The sequence below is a fragment of the Triturus cristatus genome, chromosome 3_2 (assembly GCF_964204655.1).
Source record: "Triturus cristatus chromosome 3_2, aTriCri1.1, whole genome shotgun sequence".
Classification (NCBI taxonomy): Eukaryota; Metazoa; Chordata; class Amphibia; order Caudata; family Salamandridae; genus Triturus; species Triturus cristatus.
Genome location: NC_140584.1, coordinates 814,943,430 through 814,960,503, shown reverse-complemented (window position 1 = coordinate 814,960,503; position 17,074 = coordinate 814,943,430). Strand labels below are relative to the sequence as shown.

The 17,074-nt window shown below is 44.4% G+C and overlaps 1 protein-coding gene across 2 annotated transcripts in view; it reads right to left on the bottom strand.

Annotated features, from left to right (window-relative positions):
* SUMO1 (small ubiquitin like modifier 1) overlaps positions 1-17,074 on the bottom strand; it is a 76,772-nt gene that overhangs the window by 30,230 nt on the left and 29,468 nt on the right. The window lies entirely within an intron of this gene.

The following is a 17,074-nucleotide window of genomic DNA, read 5'->3' as shown; positions in this document are numbered from 1 at the left end:
TTCCGGCGTTTTTTATTTCATTATTTTCCCTCAGTGGGCGTGTGTTTAGTACAAAGTTCTTTTGGTGCATGATGGTACTTCAAGTTCATACTGTGAGCATCTTTATATCCTTTTGGTAAAGTCAATGTGCGTTTGAAATTAAAAGCATTATTTAATCCTTTAGTAGGTAGCGGAGCGCTGGGACAGGCTAATTTGCATATAGAACGATGTGCTGGCATGGCATTGATTAGTATCATACCTCAGCCTCTTTGGATTGAAGATGGTGCTCCTCTTCACGGCAGGGCGGCCGTGTGGTAAATTTTGAGAACAAAGTGCCCGTGAGCAATTAAGAGGTCACTCGACATCGCTCTGGCCATTCAGAATGCAGCTTCCCCCAAATGCTCCACATTCGTGCTCTGTGCCTTCGTGCTCTGTGCCGACGCGTTTCGAGGCTGAAAGCCTCTTCTTCTTGGGCTGCTCCGAATAAACACCACATTGAAAGCTCACAGTGTTTCCGGCGTTTTTTATTTCATTATTTTCCCTCAGTGGGCGTGTGTTTAGTACAAAGTTCTTTTGGTGCATGATGGTACTTCAAGTTCATACTGTGAGCATCTTTATATCCTTTTGGTAAAGTCAATGTGCGTTTGAAATTAAAAGCATTATTTAATCCTTTAGTAGGTAGCGGAGCGCTGGGACAGGCTAATTTGCATATAGAACGATGTGCTGGCATGGCATTGATTAGTATCATACCTCAGCCTCTTTGGATTGAAGATGGTGCTCCTCTTCACGGCAGGGCGGCCGTGTGGTAAATTTTGAGAACAAAGTGCCCGTGAGCAATTAAGAGGTCACTCGACATCGCTCTGGCCATTCAGAATGCAGCTTCCCCCAAATGCTCCACATTCGTGCTCTGTGCCTTCGTGCTCTGTGCCGACGCGTTTCGAGGCTGAAAGCCTCTTCTTCTTGGGCTGCTCCGAATAAACACCACATTGAAAGCTCACAGTGTTTCCGGCGTTTTTTATTTCATTATTTTCCCTCAGTGGGCGTGTGTTTAGTACAAAGTTCTTTTGGTGCATGATGGTACTTCAAGTTCATACTGTGAGCATCTTTATATCCTTTTGGTAAAGTCAATGTGCGTTTGAAATTAAAAGCATTATTTAATCCTTTAGTAGGTAGCGGAGCGCTGGGACAGGCTAATTTGCATATAGAACGATGTGCTGGCATGGCATTGATTAGTATCATACCTCAGCCTCTTTGGATTGAAGATGGTGCTCCTCTTCACGGCAGGGCGGCCGTGTGGTAAATTTTGAGAACAAAGTGCCCGTGAGCAATTAAGAGGTCACTCGACATCGCTCTGGCCATTCAGAATGCAGCTTCCCCCAAATGCTCCACATTCGTGCTCTGTGCCTTCGTGCTCTGTGCCGACGCGTTTCGAGGCTGAAAGCCTCTTCTTCTTGGGCTGCTCCGAATAAACACCACATTGAAAGCTCACAGTGTTTCCGGCGTTTTTTATTTCATTATTTTCCCTCAGTGGGCGTGTGTTTAGTACAAAGTTCTTTTGGTGCATGATGGTACTTCAAGTTCATACTGTGAGCATCTTTATATCCTTTTGGTAAAGTCAATGTGCGTTTGAAATTAAAAGCATTATTTAATCCTTTAGTAGGTAGCGGAGCGCTGGGACAGGCTAATTTGCATATAGAACGATGTGCTGGCATGGCATTGATTAGTATCATACCTCAGCCTCTTTGGATTGAAGATGGTGCTCCTCTTCACGGCAGGGCGGCCGTGTGGTAAATTTTGAGAACAAAGTGCCCGTGAGCAATTAAGAGGTCACTCGACATCGCTCTGGCCATTCAGAATGCAGCTTCCCCCAAATGCTCCACATTCGTGCTCTGTGCCTTCGTGCTCTGTGCCGACGCGTTTCGAGGCTGACAATCCTATCTGTGGCACGATGTTCCATTGCTGAAAATAGCGTGCAGCCCCAGAGTGCCAACCTACTACAGGATATCACAAAGGTTTTAATGTTACAGAGGCTTGGAGCCTACTAAAGGATGAACACTAATATTCACCTGAACCGCAAGTACCAACATGCACTTTGGCGATTACTGTAAGCCAAGCCCAATGTGGGCGGAGTCATTTCAATAAAAAAGAGAGTGATTCAGCAGGTGAGCTTTCCTTGCCTTCGTTTAAACTCATGATGAAGAGGCGTTTGCCTCGAAACGCGTCGAGTATCATTGCCAATGTGGGACAAAGGGCAAGCATGCTGCAAAGAGGCTGACAAGGACCATGAATGTGGTGGGAGCATTGTCGAGTGCATATCCTGAGCGCAAGGGCGTTTGGCAAAAAGAATTTTGGAACGCGGCTGCCCGAGCCGCGGTAACAGGAAGTGCACCACTTCAATTGCAAGGGCTGAGGTAGGCAACAATCCTATCTGTGGCACGATGTTCCATTGCTGAAAATAGCGTGCAGCCCCAGAGTGCCAACCTACTACAGGATATCACAAAGGTTTTAATGTTACAGAGGCTTGGAGCCTACTAAAGGATGAACACTAATATTCACCTGAACCGCAAGTACCAACATGCACTTTGGCGATTACTGTAAGCCAAGCCCAATGTGGGCGGAGTCATTTCAATAAAAAAGAGAGTGATTCAGCAGGTGAGCTTTCCTTGCCTTCGTTTAAACTCATGATGAAGAGGCGTTTGCCTCGAAACGCGTCGAGTATCATTGCCAATGTGGGACAAAGGGCAAGCATGCTGCAAAGAGGCTGACAAGGACCATGAATGTGGTGGGAGCATTGTCGAGTGCATATCCTGAGCGCAAGGGCGTTTGGCAAAAAGAATTTTGGAACGCGGCTGCCCGAGCCGCGGTAACAGGAAGTGCACCACTTCAATTGCAAGGGCTGAGGTAGGCAACAATCCTATCTGTGGCACGATGTTCCATTGCTGAAAATAGCGTGCAGCCCCAGAGTGCCAACCTACTACAGGATATCACAAAGGTTTTAATGTTACAGAGGCTTGGAGCCTACTAAAGGATGAACACTAATATTCACCTGAACCGCAAGTACCAACATGCACTTTGGCGATTACTGTAAGCCAAGCCCAATGTGGGCGGAGTCATTTCAATAAAAAAGAGAGTGATTCAGCAGGTGAGCTTTCCTTGCCTTCGTTTAAACTCATGATGAAGAGGCGTTTGCCTCGAAACGCGTCGAGTATCATTGCCAATGTGGGACAAAGGGCAAGCATGCTGCAAAGAGGCTGACAAGGACCATGAATGTGGTGGGAGCATTGTCGAGTGCATATCCTGAGCGCAAGGGCGTTTGGCAAAAAGAATTTTGGAACGCGGCTGCCCGAGCCGCGGTAACAGGAAGTGCACCACTTCAATTGCAAGGGCTGAGGTAGGCAACAATCCTATCTGTGGCACGATGTTCCATTGCTGAAAATAGCGTGCAGCCCCAGAGTGCCAACCTACTACAGGATATCACAAAGGTTTTAATGTTACAGAGGCTTGGAGCCTACTAAAGGATGAACACTAATATTCACCTGAACCGCAAGTACCAACATGCACTTTGGCGATTACTGTAAGCCAAGCCCAATGTGGGCGGAGTCATTTCAATAAAAAAGAGAGTGATTCAGCAGGTGAGCTTTCCTTGCCTTCGTTTAAACTCATGATGAAGAGGCGTTTGCCTCGAAACGCGTCGAGTATCATTGCCAATGTGGGACAAAGGGCAAGCATGCTGCAAAGAGGCTGACAAGGACCATGAATGTGGTGGGAGCATTGTCGAGTGCATATCCTGAGCGCAAGGGCGTTTGGCAAAAAGAATATATATATATATATATATATATATTTATTTTTTTTTCACTTAAAAAACCATAGGTTTCACACAGGTTATAGTTAGGAGGACATTTCACTCGTAAAAAACCAATGAAATTCCGCCGTTATAGTTAGTTCAGATAACTATAACTCGCCCGCCCGAAATCCACTGCTCATGACGTCACATATTACATCACTCATGACATGGTCAGTGGCATCACTCATGACATCACTGATGACATCATCCTTGTGATAGAGTGGCGGTCGCGCGAGTTATAGTTATCTGAACTAACTATAACGGGGGAATTTCATTGGTTTTTTACGAGTGAAATGTCCACCTAACTATAACCTGTGTGAAACCTATGGTTTTTTAACCCCTTCAGTGCCCGCCCCTTTCCCCGCCCAGTGCCGGCCGTTGCATTAGCGGGCGGGGTCTATGACGAGCTGGACTCGTCATGGGCACAGCGCCACCGCGGCCCATGACGAGTCCAGCTCGTCATGGGCACTGAAGGGGTTAAGTGAATTTGCAAGGTTTTTTTAAATGCTAATTCCTAACTATAACGTGTGTGAAACCTATGGTTTTTAAGTGAATTTGTACGTTTTTTAAAATGCTAAGTTACGTATTTATTAATATTTTTTTTTAAAGGTTTTTCACCGCGCGTGCACCGTGCGCACACGGTGCGCTTCGCGCAACGTATGCGCGCTTTGGGTGCACAGTGCGCACAACGTACGCGCACCCCGCGATTTGTATAAAAAAAAAAAGTTTATTTCACCCATGGGGTCCTTCTGTGTCCCCCTGACAAAGGCTAGGGGGTCAGGAACTCTCTTCCCTGCACCCTTTTCACGTTTCCAACCTTTTTTCCCCCTTTCCTTTTCAGTGTGAGAGACAAAATGGCGGCCGACACTTCCTGATTTCGACCGATTCGAATGTTGACTGACATCTAACAACCAATCAGAATTTCGCTCGCTCACGGCACTGTGCGCGCACGGTGCGCGCGTATAGATATTTATATGCTTTTAAATGCTATTTTCTCAGGAAATACTGAACAGATTGACACCAGACCTGCAAAAGGCACTTCCCTGACCTGAGGACTACCTCTCTGCCAAATTTCAAGTAATTCTGTTCAGCCGTTCGGGCTGTACCTTCGACTAAAGGTCCTATGGAAAAATGCATGGGGAAAACGCGTTTTGGGACTCCCCTTTTTTCTCGGCCCCCGCTTGACAAATCACCCCGAGACTTTCAGGGTAGGAGCTGAGCGGAGCGCCCCATTAGTTTTGAAAATTTCGCGAAGATTCGTCAACCGGCGCCAAAGTTATTCAAAATAGAATTTTGAGATTTCCTATGGAAACACGGTCCTAACTATAACTATCTACAGTAGATTATATATATACATATATATATACATATATATATATATATACATATATACATACATATATATATACATATATATATATACACACACACACACACACACACACACACACACACACACACACACACACACACACACACACACACACACACACACACACACACAAATTAATTTTAGGGGAACTTTTTGGGGTGGCAAGTGTAATTTTAGGGTTTAGGATGGGTATCTGTTTTGGAGTGGTAGGGGTAATTTTGGGTTGGGTTTTTGGCTGGTAAGGGAAATTTTAGGCTAGTTGTGGGTTTTGGGGTGGCAAGGGCAATTTTAGGATTTAGGGTGGATATAGGTTTTGGGGTGGCAAAGGCTATTTTAGGAATTAGGGTGGGTGTAGGTTTTAGGGTGGCAAAGGAATGTTTAGGGTGGCTATGGGTTTTGGGGTGGCAAGGGTAACTTTAGGGTTTGTATGGGTTGAGAGGTTTTTTTTTTTTTTTTTTTGAAACCGTTTATTGCAGTTTGCAAAAGTTACAGGTATGGGCCTACAACCACCCGGCCGGCCGCTAGAGTATCAAAAGCATATTGCGTACATACAGTAAAAGTCTCTCAGCAGTGCAGAGTAGGAAAACAGGAGTAATCGATGGTGCAGGCCACACGGCTCCATGCCCACAGTACGGTTCCATTTTCTTAAAGCAAAACAACACCAAAAAACCACACCCGCAAGGCAACCCGCAATCCAAAATGACAACACGTGCTCCATAAGTGGGGGATCAAAACCAGCAGCAAAACTCTGAAGAGGGGAATGGGAGTAGATCAGGGACTGGGGGACCGCGCGCCCGCGGCCGAGGGAGGGGGGCCGTCTAGGGAGACGGAGCAGGCGAGGCAGCCGGTAGGAGTGGCGGTTCACAAATACCCCCGCGGTAGGCGTTCCAGGGGCCCCAGAGTTTCACCCACGCCCCAGGGTTGAGAGGTTTTAAGGTCTTTTTCTTTCTTCTTTTTTTGCATAATTTATGCGTCACTCTATGCCTGAAAGGGAATTGTTTTGACTTATACTGGGAGCTCCCTTGTGTCTGGGCAAAGCTGTACCTCTGTGAAGAGCTCTAATGAGAGCAGAACACGTGTCGGGGGTTGCTTTTATTCATTCCAGGTTAGCTTGGATGGTATTTTAACACTGTACTGGAGTGGTAGAAGGCTTAGGCCATTTTACAGCTCGGCAAGGATAGCACTGTGCTAATCCTATGCTTAAAAACGTTGCTGTAGATATGGTAAAAGACTTTGTCCATTTCTATCTCTGCTTGGATGGAACTGTCCTAATCCTACGCTTAAAGACTTTGATAGAAAAGCAGACATTTGAGGTGAGCAAACTTAGTGTCGCTACTGGAACTGCTTTCCACCTAAACTTGAGAACTACCCAGAGTTCTCTGCTTCTTTTTTTGTGTATATATATATATATATATATATATATATATATATATATATATATATATATATATATATTATCTACATATATATATATATATTATCTACTGGCAGTCGCCAGTAGATAGTTATAGTTAGGACCGTGTTTCCATAGGAAATCCGCAACATTCTCTTTGGAATAACTTTGGCGCCGGGCGACGAATCCTCGCGAAATTTTCAAAATAGATGGGGCGCTCCGATCCGCTCCTACCCTGAAAGTCTCGGGGGGATTCGTCAAGCGGGGGCTGAGAAAAAAGGGGGGTCCCAAAGCGCATTTTCCCCATGCAATTTTCCATAGGGACCTTTAGTCCAAGGTACAGCCCGAACGGCTGAACAGAATTACTTGAAATTTGGCAGAGAGGTAGTCCTCAGCTCAGGGAAGTGCCTTTTGCAGGTCTGGTGTCAATCTGTTCAGTAGTTCCTGAGAAAATCAAAAGTAAAATCATATATATATGTGGGCGGAGCCTAACCACACATCTCATCCTGAGATCTGATTGGCTGTCAGCACTTCATCCAAGAAGTGTTGGCAGCCATCTTGGGACCAATATACATGATAGCACCTCATTAAAAAGCATTGCAGTTAATAGAAGGTTTTAAGACTTTAGTTACATTATAAATCATTTGTTGATGGTACCATACTCATTTTAGGAATTGTGGTATGTTCTAAGGTGATTTCACCATGTGAAAAAGCCTTCTGCTGGGATATCAGGATTGAGAGAAAAATATTTTCTCATGCTTTTCCCACAGAGGTTTGGAAGGTGATCTATAAGCTAAATTGAGAGCTTATTTTCTGTAAATTCACATTATCTTTCCCAGTCATGTGAGAATGAAGTCTGACATTCTCAGTTAAACATGTACATCCAACAAGGGCAGAGACTGTCAGTTGATTCCTTTGTGTTCTACTGCAGCTTCCCAGAGTGTTCCAAAGAACAACTAGAGCGCTAACAGTCCTACTTATGATAAACGTATGGCACACCTGAAGCCATCTTGCTTGGATTAAAGTGGTAACTCTTAAAACATTTAATTTAAAAAGGAACAAAATGAGGGGGTTCATTTTTCCATAACAAGTATGATTAGTGCTGCAGAAAAAAAAACTAGGGCACATTTTGACTTCTAAAATCCTATTTTATTTCATTAAAAAATTCTGACATGCAGACTGAAACATGCACTTTCAATACCAGCAGCAGTTTTCCCTGGTGAGCAGTAGCTTTACTACAGTGATCTAATGAGCAAAAAGAGTGCTAACATTCTGAATTTATGGCAAATGTGTGACACATCTGAATGCCTTCTTGATGGAATCAAAGTAAAAAACTGAAAGTATTTCCTACTGAGGAGACTGCAGTAAATGAGGAAATTAGGAAACTTCATAACAAATAAGTCTCCCAAGATGGCCACCAGAGACAAAAGAGCCCAAATGTAGCCCAAATATCACCCAGATGTAGCCCAAGTATAGCCCAATGACAGAATGTCCCAGAGTGTTCTTAAAAACAACTAGAGCGCTTACTGTCTTCATTATGACAAAAGTATGGCACACCTGAAGTCATCTTGATTGGAATAAACTGGTAACACTTAAAACATTTAATTTAAAAAGGAACACAATGAGGGGGTTCATTTTGCCATAGAAATTATGATTAATGCTGAAGAAAGAAAATGAGGGCACATTTTGAGTGACTGCTCAAATCCTCTTCTACTTCATTAAAAAATTCTGACATGCAGACTGAAACATGCACTTTTAATACCAGGAGCAGACTTCCATGGTGAACAGTAGTTTTACTACAGTGATCTAATGAGCAACTAGAGTGCTAACTTTCAGAATTTATGGCAAATGTGTGACATATCTGAATACCTTCATGATGGAATCAAAGTAAAAAACTGAAAGCATTTCCTACTGAGGAGACTGCAGTACATGAGGAAATTAGGAAACTTCATAACAAATAAATCTCCCAAGATGGCCACCGGAGACAAAAGAGCCCAAATGTAGCCCAAAATCACCCAGATGTAGCCCAAATATAGCCCAATGACAGAAGTGTGCAAAACACTTATTATTTTGTGTTTTTGCAGTGTTATATAGGGCAGACTTGTCAGGTATTGGAGTGCTTTACATGAGCATTGGCTACATCACACAAGAACAAATTAATTTTGGTTGTAGACATGGGGAGACTAAGTGATTTGACCAGAATCACAGAATGTCGAGCTGAAGCAGAAACTCCAACCTGGTTCCCCAGTTGCAAAGTCTGCAGTTCTGGAAGTAACACCACATCCTCTCCCCTAAGTGCAACATTTAATCAAGTGGTCAACTGGATAAAAAAACATAAAGATAACAAATAATTTAAAAGTGCTTTGTCGCTATTTGAAAACTCAGAAAATATGTCCCTATTTTAGTCTTTTAGAGCACTAACCATAATTTTGATGCCAATAAGACCCTCTCATATATGTAATTTCTAAAGGAAATGCTCTAGGTATTACAGTTTTGATTACATCAAGATGACGTCAGGCGTTCCACACTTTTGTAATAAATAAAGAATGTTAGCAATCTAGTTGTTCATTAGGATACTGTTGAGAGGCAGAGGCCAGGGGCACGGACTCTGAAAATTGAAGGCAGGTAGGAGGGTGCAAAGGCAACAATTTAACCACACTGAGCAGGCAGGAAGGGCCGTGGCAGCACAACAGACTATGGAGGGCAGTGGAAAGGGGGGCAGGGGCAACAAACCAACAATACAGGACTTGCAAGAGAGGCTGTGGCAATGTAATAGACCATTGTGGGCAGAAGGAAGAGGCAATGGTAGTACAACCATACATGCCAACAGACCCGATTCAGCCAGGAAACGTCCAATGTTTTTAAGCTCAAATGGGCTTTATTTGATCTGTCTCCTGTCTACAATCTCCTCTTTTTCAATGTAACTCAAAGGGGAAAATCAACACCCCAGTTTTTTTTTCAAAATCTTCGCAAGCATTGTACATTGGATCATGGAAGGAAATGGGGTAGGGACATGGACTTGGTTAACAGAGGACAGGAGGGACATGGAGAGGTGCACCAAACTGACCCTGCAGGACAGGCATCAGGGTTTGCAGCAGCACAATACACCACACAGGGCATGCGGGACGGGAGTGCAGCACAACAATCCATAGAAAGCAAGAGGGAGGGGACAGGACCATGCACATGGACAACAGAGAACAGAGGGGCAAGAGGCAATGGTAGCTAGCTGACCATAATGGAAAGACAGGAGAGAAAGCTGCAGCATAACAGACCATAAAGGGCAGGAGGGAAGGATCAGGGGCATTACAATGGAACAGACAAGCCAGGAGGGAGGGAGTAGGGTCTGCACATGTAAACAGAGGGCTGGGGGCAAGGGGGCAGGGCAGGAGCAGCAAGATAGCCATGGAGGTCAGGCAGGATGGGCACTAGAAGCAAGACACACCATGAAGAGCAACAGTGAGACTGTGATGGCATACACATAGACCATGGAGGGAAGGTGGGAGGGGGTCAGGGGCAGCTAACTGACCACACAGGGAAGGTGGGAGGGGCCGTGGGAGGGGCCATGGCAGCACAGAAGAGCATGCATGGCAAGTGGGAGGGTTAGTGGCAGCACAATGGCTATGATGGGCAAGAAGGAGGGTGCAGGGGCATGCACAAAGGACGATGGAGGATAGAAGGGAGGGTCAGGACCTGTGCACGGACAGGAAAGTTCAGGGGAAGGGGCCTAACAACAGACCGCACAGGGCAGGCAGGAGGAGCAGTTGCAGCACAACAGACCAGGGAGGGCAGAAGGGTGTGGCAGTACAATGGACCATGTAGCACAGGAGGAAGAGGATAGGGGCATGGCATGTGGACAGGCAGGGTGGAGGTGGCAGGGACAGGTTACAGTCATCTGACAATGCTAGGCAGGTGGGAGGGGAGTGGCAGCTCAACAGAACACTCAGAGTAGATAGGAGTGGCAGGTCTATGGGACATGGTGGGCAAAAAGGATGGAGCAGGGGCATGCACAAAGACATTAAGCAGGAGGTCAATGATGGGGCATAGAATTGGGCAATGGAGGGCAGGAGGAGGGGACTGGTACATCATACTAAATTGAGGGCAGTGGCAGCACATCAGACCATGCATGGCAGGAGGGAGGAGGCTAGTCCATGGATTCACACAGCAGAGGATAGGGAGGAGGGGGATGGGGCAGCAAGCTAACTGTTCAGAGAAGGCGAGTATTAGGAACTTTATTGTTTTTAAAACGTGTGTCTGTGCGAACTACTTAAAATATGAACAAGTATGCAGCATAATCTCACTTTTATTCAGGAAGAAGAGGACGTTTGTGACTGTGACTCCGGGCTCACTTGGCAGAAACACCTCCTGACCCTCCACCCCCTATCGCAAAATGTAATGCCCGTGAAAAGGGTAGGTGAACACAGTGTTATATAGAACATAGTCCTGAGAGCACGATTGAAAATGAAAACTAGATATAGTGTATGGTATAAACTATGCACCAAAGAGTGTGATATAAGATGAACCGGGCGTGAAATATAATATGCAATACATTGTGCGCAATGACAGATTCATTGGAGAGCGCGAGATAGCACAGGCACTAGCGCGTGCTATGCGATGTGCTCCTTGGAGTGTAATATGCACAGGGCAGTGTTGTGTAACCTAACTAGTCTCTAAAGTTGTAATATAAAATATGTGCTGGGGATTGTAACATTGCATATGCACTGTGACAAAGATATGGATCCCAGATAGTAATATGTATGGCATGGCACTGTGCGTTATAACATAGGCATCGAGGAAGGCACGTTAGATGGGGCAATATAACCCGTGCGAAGACAAGTGTGGCATGACATATTCACGGGGTGGTGTTACAGTGCACATGGGCTAGAGAGTGTCATAGCATATGCACTAGCTGGTGGAATACAACCCAGAGGTGTGTGGCACTCGGCAGGCAATGGTGGGTGTAACACAGCATTGGGCTCTGCCAGGAGCGCGCTGTGACTCTCAAGTGATGTTCGTCCCCTTTCCAGAGAGTAAAATAAAAAGTATTACACATCCGGCAGTGGATGTGTGTTTTATTAACAGTGAGGGAGGTTTCTTACATAGTTTGTCGAATTTTTGTCGAATCCCCTTTGAATGGCTTGGTGTGCATGTGTATTAAATGTGCCCGTCAAAAGCTACCCATGTTTGTATAAATAAACGACAAGGGTGTCTACCAGGATTAGGCACGGTAGGGCATCAGACATGTCAGAGCTTCACTAGTGGTTTAAATACATTCCACGTGGATTCATTGTATGCATAGTCGCCTTTTAATGAATATCACTCAAATCGTCATGGTGATAGGTACGTACGGTTTGTCCAGCATGTCCTAGGTGGGTCTATAAATATATATTTTTTAAAAATAATAAAAAACAGTGGCCGGCCCTGGGGATTGGGGTCAAAAGAATATAATTAGGAGACAGGCCCTGGGGGATGGGGTCATCATGGCCAATAAATTAGAATAAGAAGGGGAACCACACAGCCCCCCTTCTTAAAAAATTAAAATAAATAAAAGACTGGCATCGTGCCGGAGGCCACGCCCCCTCCTTGCAGCACTCTGCAAACGCCCCCCCTGGCGAGTTGTAAGTTGGGGAATTAATTCCTCTTCAATACTGAGGGTCCCTGAGGGCCAACTAGCCCAACAGGCATCTCCAGTATGCGCCAGGGAGCTGCGCAGCAGACAGGTGTTCTGAGGCCAAGCCCCTTTTTACACCTCTCTGCAACGCAGCTCTGTGGCGCTCACTGGAGGTACCTAGTGGTCTAGTTTGACCCTAGGGACCCTTAGGATTCAAGGGGACTTAATCTCTCAACTTAGAACAGCCACAGGGCGCGTTTACACTTTTCACTTGTACAAAACCATTGAAATTTCCCCGTTATAGTTAGTTCAGCTAACTATAACTCGCGCGCCCGCAATGCACTGCTGATGACGTCATATATTACATCACTCATGACATGGTCAGTGACATCACTGATGACATCTCAAATGACTTCACTGATGACATCACTGATGACATCATCCTTGTGATAGAGTGGCAGACCTCCTCCCTAATATAACATTTGATACACACATTCAAAAATAGAGACTAAAATTTTCAAAACAATAAACATACCAATACCAGTTACAACAACCTCTTCAGTAATTCTAAGATCCACATACACATCCACTCATTCACCAACAGTCCTATACAGTCACTCATACATGTACTCACTCATCATATGTACTCATACACCTATACATCCTGTTACACAATGCCACTCATCCATAGAGTTACTCACACACATAGTCACTCATGCTAATAAAGAATCAAACATACATTTACTTGCATATACAGTTATACACACACCACCACACTTACTTCTACGGAAACTTACACATACTTAGTCTTTTAAACAATCACTTCTAGAAACACATACTTATTCATACAGGAACTCTTTCAATCTCTCACTCTCACATATACTCACTTATATACACCAATAGTCACATATACTCGTTTAAAACATATGTAGTTACTCATAAAGACACTATTGAGACAGTCATTCACTCACTAACACACCCATACAAACACTCATCCACCCATACAGTCCTGCACACATGCTGTCTTCAACACATACAGTGAGTCACTCATTCATGCACCTATGCACTACGTAATACCCCCACCGAACCATGCAGACACTCATACTGATACTCAAAAAACCAACTAATAACCTATATAGACACCCATGTAGCTACTCACCAACCCATACAGCCACTTATACACAAAGTGAGAGACTGATACAGATATTTACACATTTAAACATTACTCACTAAGCAATGTATTCACTATGATACACTTAATCAGTCAGTTACACAATCAATTTTTCAAAAGCAAATCATCCATTTAGACACTTATATACCCATTTATTCTTCCATAGACCTTGAGATATACATATATAAAACATATTTAATTTTCAGAAAAACAGACATTCACTGGATGATGTCATCAGTGATGTCATTTGAGATGTCATCAGTGATGTCATGAGTGATGTCACTGACCATGTCATGAGTGATGTAATATGTGAGGTCATCAGCAGTGCATTGCGTGCGCGCGAGTTATAGTTAGCTGAACTAACTATAACGGGGGAATTTCAATGGTTTTGTACGAGTGAAAAGTCCAGCTAACTATAACGCCCCTGAAACCTATGTTTTTCTCAGTGAATATATATATACATACATACATATACACACACACACACACACACACACATTTATGCATGTGTAAATATATATGCTTTTATCAAGTAAATGTTTTACAGGAATAATAATTCTATATCAAGCTTTTACAACGAAATTCGTTGTGAAGGCATGAGTGGTGAAGGTATATACGTTGTAAAAATAAATGTGTGGTAAAGGCTGTGCACGATAATGGCATGCGTTACAACAGAATGTGTGGTTTCGGAATACATCCATGATGCACACACGAGCTTGCACAGGCACCCAAGAACATTTACAAAGCATCTTTGAGAGTAGGCCACAATGAAGTGAGGTGTGGACGAAGGAGGGCTAGAGGTCATTTCTATTATGGGATCAAAATAACCAAGAGAAGCATCTTTGGAGTCTTTTCTAAAATGATGTACCAAGTTGAAAGTGACGGACCCGATCTTTCAAGTCTCAGACTAAGTGGGAAGCTGTCCATGGACACCGTCACATTTAGGACCTTTGTTGGCAACCCTGTCAGGCCAGCCAGGGGCCAAAGGATTACAGGCTTTAAACTATGGCTATCAGATGGCTGACCATTAATTCAAAAAATCCACAAACGTTGCATGCACTAAAGATCATCTTAACACCTTGAGATACTTTTGGAAATGTAAAGCGGATACAAAGACAAGCCAGAGAGTTCAAGCACCTTACGCGGCTGAGATGCAAATCCTCAAACATATAAAAGTTGACGGGAGGATGCATGCAAAAAGTCAAACTACTGGTAATCGCTCTGGTAGCACTCCAACCCATTGTTCTTTTTCCCACCATGCCACCTTCAATTAGACCCAGCCATATACAAGGGGCTCATGTACGATCATTCCCACATCACCTATTGTGTGTTAGATGAAATGCCGTAAGCAGCTAAGGAGACTTGACCCAGGCACCTTAAAATGTAAACCACCATCTTACTGAATGTTAGAAGGGAAAGAAACTTAAAATAATACATCACTACTATACATGAGACACAAATTTAAGTTGCCAAACATAAGAAGCACCTTCTTGCTCTCCACCACAAAATTAAGCATAAGCCTCTGTCTTTTGGAAACCACGTTGGGATGGTAGTGAATAAGTGCTATAAGTAGAGCAATTTGATATCCTTAACAGGACCAAGAAGCAGGAAGAATTCAGAATAAAATGGCAAGAGAAGGACAGAGAGAGAGAGAGAGAGAAAGAGTGAGTGAGGGGGTCATGCAGAATCGTAGCAATGTGGAGAAGCCATGTGGTGGTGCATAGTAATTGTACATGTATAGATATCCCCTGGCCTCACATTACAATCCGAGGGTTTGTATAAGTTATATAAAATGAAATGGAAAAAGCAATGAATGATACGCTGTCAAACGACGGTGTATGCGGGGGGGGGGACCCAGATTGCATACAATTCTCTACCGTTTGCCACTACTGGGACAACATCGGAATCTCCAACCTGGGCGATGTCATGCGGGGACCTGTTTTGAAATCCTTTCGGGATATAGAAGAAGACTTCCAGATGCCGAAAACCCAATTCTTTAAATATTTACAGTTCCGACATGCTATTTCCCCTAGCCTGGAAGGGTTGGAGACGCTGGCAGAGTTCAGTCCGGTAGAGGTCAAGGTATTTATGGGAGACCTCCAAGACCACAAAATCTCTAAAATATACCAGTCCCTAGTCACGCATAGTTCCCCATCGATGCAGCATCTGAGGGAGACATGGGAGGGCGATATTGGTCCAATGGAGGAGGAGGACTGGACAGAGGCTTTGGCCTCTCCGCGAGGGGCGGCCATCGCAATGAGCCTACGGCCTATCCAGTTCAAATACCTCCACCGGGTATATTATACCAGGGTTAGGTTGTGGAGGGCGGGATTGGTGGCTTCCCCTGTGTGTCTTCGATGTGAACATGAGAAGGGTACCCTATTGCATACCGTCTGGCACTGCTTCGCATTGGCGCGATTCTGGAGGGGGGTGATGGCCTGCCTCTGAGGTGTTGGGATGGGACCTTCCCTGCACACCGAAGCTGGTCCTCCTGCATGTCATGGAAGGGAGCAATATTTACAAGCGCCATCTCATGCTTATTTACCCTAGCTAAAAGGGATATTGCTAGGGCCTGGAAGGCAGCTGTGGCACCCTCTGTCTCTGCCTGGAAAAATGGTCTGGACTTCTGTATGGGTCTTGAGACCCCAATCTTTGTGGCCAGGGGGAGTCCCCGAAAGCACTTTAAAATCTGGAAGCACTGGGCAGACTAACGGGGCCTGGAGCTAGAGCCAGCACGGGTGGACCGGCACCGAGACCCGGTATGACCTCCCTTTACAGATGTCCGGCAGAAAAGCTGCTCTGTAGGAGATGACATGTTACAACTGTGGTTATTGATATGATGTGTTGCGCTGGAGTGGACGACGGTGCGTAGGGGGGTGGGTTGGGGGTCACAGTTTTAGGGTTAATGTTTCATTTGCATTGCTTTTCTTTTTCTCCTGAATACACATGAAAATGGTTCAATTCACTTGATGTATATTGATGCTGCAGAAGCTTCTGGGTCACAGAGCTCTGCGTTATATGTGATGGTTTGACAAACAAAATTTGTTAAAATAATTAAATAAATAAATAAAAATGACTGCCATACCAAAAAGAGCTACCAGAAAAAACAGAGAGGTGTTCTTTGCCTTGCATAATACAACTTGGATCCATAAGTAAACTTAACTACTCAGCTTTGAAAATCTGCTCTCTACTTACATTTGTCCCAGGGCCATGCTACAGATGCGAGTGCATTCAAACTCATACAGTGCACTCTTTGTCAGAGTAGCAATTAAAACATAGTGCTCACAGTGTCTTATAGTGGGCAACGTAAAAGACTTCCTTTATGCACGTATTCTAGTATAAACTTGGAAAATAGCAGCAGCTGGCAAAATGATCAAAGGCTGTAACAGTGGGGTAGGTGGAACTAAACAAATCATTAATCCAAGACTATGAGGTACTGAAAGGAGGAGTCCTTTTTGTGAGGACGAGGTATGGGAAGGAAGCAGAAAAAAGACCAACTCAAACAATTAATAGGTTTTTGAAGAGCATATTGTGAGCACCCAAAGGTGGCCATGCCAATTCTCTCTGGTGGAAGAACAAAGTTATAGGAAGTTCCACACAGGACAAGCAACATGGTTGCGGCTCATTTATTTCAGGAGTAAACTTTTACTCAAGTGTGCAATAAGCTAACCTACACACCAGGGCTAGCAAAGAAGGTGCAAAATAAA